The sequence below is a fragment of the Vicugna pacos genome, chromosome 2, assembly GCF_048564905.1.
Source record: "Vicugna pacos chromosome 2, VicPac4, whole genome shotgun sequence".
Taxonomy (NCBI): domain Eukaryota; kingdom Metazoa; phylum Chordata; class Mammalia; order Artiodactyla; family Camelidae; genus Vicugna; species Vicugna pacos.
Window position 1 is genome coordinate 47,057,635 of NC_132988.1, and position 4,880 is coordinate 47,062,514.

Below are 4,880 nucleotides of genomic sequence, written 5' to 3' on the forward strand. Positions count from 1 at the left end.
ACATATAACTTACATAAAGCAAGATGTTACATACTTATACAGAAACTGTCCTATAAGATGACAATAGCTCAAGCAGAAGCTGACTACATTAAGTGCCTTATTAATAATTAATTGTATGACATTCTGAAATGAATTTAAAACTGCCCTTTTTGATTAAGTGAAGTATATAAAAATTCATATTAAAGTTCATTATTGTCAGCTAGTTTAATTCTATTAACTCAGGAAGAATAAATTAATGAGGAATTAAATTGTTGCAATTATTTAGCCCTTTTAACTTGCTTGTCCTGCCTAGGACATTGACTGAGCTAGGCATTTATTTTAAAGCCCTATTGAAATTTTGTGAGTGTATTATTGGGTACATACTTAATTACGAACAAAAAGATGATTCTTAGAATCTGAACAAAATGCTCAGTTAAGTATCTGATACAAAGCATCCCACTGGCAACTCCAAAGGCTGTCATTTCCAACATAGACCCTCGACCTGACAAATTTTGGCTCCAGATCATGTTTTTGTTGCTCCACGAGAGCACAGGAGTGATTCAGTCATCTCAAGGAGGTGAAACCGTAATTCTTCCAGGACACCTTTCGCCTCAGATGGCATGTGTATTTTTGTTTACCCAGATCTTGAAAGGTTGGAATGAGGAAGAACTGTGGGCTGGGGTTTCAGTTTGGCTGGCAATTGTTCAGTGTTCATGGTTGAGAGAGGGGTTGAACTTTCTCAAGGATCTTCTATTTCACAACACTAAGTACCCTTAAGCCCACCAGAATCATGGTAAATCCTGCTTCTTGCAGCACTATTTAGGAAGCTCAACCTCCATCCACTGTGGCTGTCCTCGGAGTAAGGCCTCCTGGTCTCCCGTGTCAGAATTTAATCTCCAGATAACTTGAGAATAAGAAATATGTTTCAAGATCCCAAAGCGATTGCATTAAGAGTAAGTTGTCAAAAAAAAACACACTGAGGAAAATAGTACATGTTTCAGAAAGAGAAGGGAGGAGAGTTTTTCTCTCCCTTAAGAAACCACAAATTAGAGGGAGCCTTCAGGACAAGGGGGAGACCAGGAGTCAGAGGACCTGAATTCTTCCGGCCTCTGCACTGTTGCTCTGGGTGTGTCCCCGTGCAATTCACTTAGGCTCTCTCACACAGGGATAACATAGAGATAATAGCACTGATCCAGCCTGTCTCCCAGGCTTATGCTGAAGCTCATGGGAAAGGATCTTGCAAAAGGAAAAGTATTATTCAGATGTAGTATGTTTATAATTTTTATTAAAGTCCTAACTGTTCTGTAAAACTACCAAGACAAAATTTTTTGCTACCCAATCGTTTTTAAATAAGAAATTTTGACACAAAAAATAATCACTCTTACAATCCATATATATGGTCCTATTTTACATTACTCAAAAAGGAAGAGACTCTATGAGCAGCGGTAAGATTGTACACTGCACACTTGTGCCTGTTTGATTAAAAGCAACCATTTCTGCTAAGTTGATAAGTTTTATCCAAGATCCTTTCAGATTTCTCTTTGTTTTCTACACTACCCTTCCCCTAACCCAGTTTTATCAACTTAAAATATCCTCTTTTTAGAACAATCTGAGTTCTCTTTTGATAAAATCCGGCAGTTTCAGCTTTGCCAATAGCCATCTACACCTAGATGACAGAGATTAACTTTATTTCACATCCACTGTTTCCTTCAGTTTTATCTCCCTCTTCCCTTGCAGCTCTCCCCTGGACTTCAAAGCAGCTTTGTGGTTTGTCTTGCAGAAAAATCAATGGTTGGGTGATGAAAAGAGGCTCTTGATCTCCGCCTGCTGCAGGCCGTTCTAGTAGGCAGCGTCAGTGTGAGAGCCACAGCCATTCTTCCTTGCAGAGGAGGGAAGTCAATTGAATACATACACCCAATACCCTTATAAGGGCAGAATGGTGCCCATTTTAAAAAGGTAGGATCACATTAAAACACAAATATATTTACAAAAATAAGTAGATTATTGGAGTACCGGTGTTTAGAGTATAAATTTAGACTGTTATTGAATACGACACTGATTTTTTTTAAAAGCTATGTCTGGACTTAGTTATGGAGTACAAATCTATGTCATTTATCACCCTGTCTAGGCAACCAAGAAGTTATTTGGATTTAGTGGGCTTTAAGGATTATGATTAAGAAAGAACATTAATGAATGAATGTGAATAGGTATATATTTCTACATAGATAAGTAAAAGTATTGTTTTCCTGTCACAGATATGGCCAGCGTCTTTGGCCTTGCTTATCCAGGTTGTGTATCAGCCCCTTTTCAACAATGATGCACACTCTAACCCAGCTCTATCATGTGCATTGCTTAGCTCTCAATGTTCTTTATATTCCAAGGCCATTTCTTGAACCAGTATTGGAAAAAGAGACCTAAAGAGCACATACATTCCCCAATGCTCTCTAATCAAAACTGCGCTTTCCTTGGGGCCCTTAGCATATGACTGTGCTTCAATGATAACCTCTTATTATGTCTCCGTGATGTAGCTAAGGGAGTCTGTCAGGTAGTAAAGTTTTGGTAGTCTTTTATGGTATTAGAAACAGGGACCTAAAAATTGCTGCCAATCACTATTCTCTCCACCAAGCTCCCAAATGAAATTTACACACCAGGGATGTATAAAATAAAGCACCAATTTTTGGCTAGGCCAGTGACCATTACTACCCAATTCAGAGCTTTTGTAAACCTGAGTTAAAGCCCAGAGCTTAGACTCAAGGCCAGTGGATTATCTTCTGTGCTCGGAGGCGGAATCTAAATCTTGGAATCCCATTTTCTAGTTTGTCACATGGTATGGAAACTAAAACAAAAGACCTGTAATCTTAGATATTCATATAAAGAGATAAGAACAACAACAACAAAAGATGGCCAAGTAACTGAAGGAGACTTATTTCAGCTTGCAGTTGTACTATTTGCAATGGAAGTAAGGGAAGAGTGAACTTCTTAAGACACAGTAGCCCTGCTGCATTAGTCAGGGTTCTCCAGAGAAACAGTCTTAGATAGATTAGATAGAGATAGATTGAAATATTACTCACTATAAGGAACAGTTCACACAATTTTGGAAGCTGGCAAGTCCCAAGATCTGCAGGGTGAGTTGGCAAGCTGGAGACCCAGGACAGCCAACGATGTAGTTCTAGTCCAAAGACCAGAAGTTCAAGACCCAGAAAAAGTCAGTTCAAATCCAAAGGCAGGAAGAGGCCAATGTCCCAGGAAGGCCTCAAGCAGGAAGAATTCTCTCTTACTTGGGGGAGGGTCAGCCTTTTTGTTCTATTCAGGCCTTCAACTGATTGGATGAGGTCCCCCAGGTTAGGGAGAGCCATCTGCTTTGCTCAGTCTGCCACTTTAAATGTTAATTTCATCCAAAAACATACTTACAGGTACACCCAGGTTAGTGTTTCACCAAATAATTGGGCACCCTGTGGTCTGGTCAAACTGACACATAAAATTAACCATTACACCTAGCCATCAGAAAGTGTGGCTCAAAAAATGTTCTAGAACCAGACCAATCAGATTAACATTCCTTCCTTTTGTGCGGAGGAACAGGGAAGGGGAACAGGCAACATGTGCGTGGGGGTCCTCTTCCCTACATGAATGTACAACTCCCCTTTCTAGATTTGAGGGCAAGATAAGTAGCATTTTCGTTTTGTTATTTCCGATAGAAACTAGTCCATCGTCGGCACAGAAGTGGGCTTCAGTGAGCGTTTACTGAATGAATGAAGATAATCAGTGTCCACAGCATAAAGCATCAATCAACCATGACTGACTAAGTACTGGATATGTGCCTGGATGCTGGGATATGCAGTGGGTGATATTAAAGAGGTAGGCATGGTCCCTGTTGTAAGGTTGGCACATCCAAAGGAATTTAAAAAGGGAGCAGTAACATACCCTTGTGGCACAGGCTACAGTTGTTCTGTGTGCTCAAAGCTGGGCCAGATTCTTCCCTGTGAGCCAGCGCTGTCCCTAATGAGACCACCTCTCAAGGTGGGGTTCTTATGCTTTGAACTTAGACATTTTGTCAGTTGCTGAACGTGTGACCTTGAACAAGTTGCTCTGCCTCCTTCAGCCTTAGTTTCCTTATCTGTTAAACAGGATTGATCCACGCCTGCTTTACAGGCTTGGTGTGAGGAGTAAAGACAAAAATTATTATAAGGCACACAGTCCTTAGCACATAGAGCACATAAAAATAGAGGTATCTATTTTTATACTTTTTATTGTTAACCTACCAGAGGAGAGCTTTTCACCTCATCATTAGTTCACCCTTAAAAGCACAATTTCATGGTGTCTGTATGCTTGAGGTCTTTTTCCATTCGTTGTGTGAGAATTCACTAGCCAAGACAGAAGAAGTGTTCGGGTTTGCAGTGGGCACGATGAGGGTCGGAGAAGAAGGAGGAAATAGGGCCCTTACTTTTAGAAGCTTACGCTCAAAGGAGGGCCAGCGGGAGGGCTGCTTGAGTGTTAAACAGCCATGAGCTGGGTGCTGTGGAATTCAGTGCAATTCTTACTGATCTTTCAGGAAACAGCCCCTGTTTGCTGGAGTTACTGGCCTGGCATCCCGAGAGCCATCAGGCATCTGCCTGCTGGAAGAAATACACAGCAGTGGCCAGCCGCTGCTGCTATTGGACTGTGCCTTTACAGAATATCTACCCTGCAACTGTGGGGGGCTGTGCGGTTCTGCCTTGATAAGCTTTCCCACTAGCTCTGACTTCCTAATTTCAAAGATCCTCTTTTGAGTCAGTTGTATGGACCAGCAAGCTGAAATTCCCTTTTAGCCGTTGCCTGTTGCCAACATGTTCTCTTGCCTTTGTCTTTAATGTGCATTCACTTCCTAAAAGCACAGCGAGTTAATTCTGCCGCAGATGGAGATG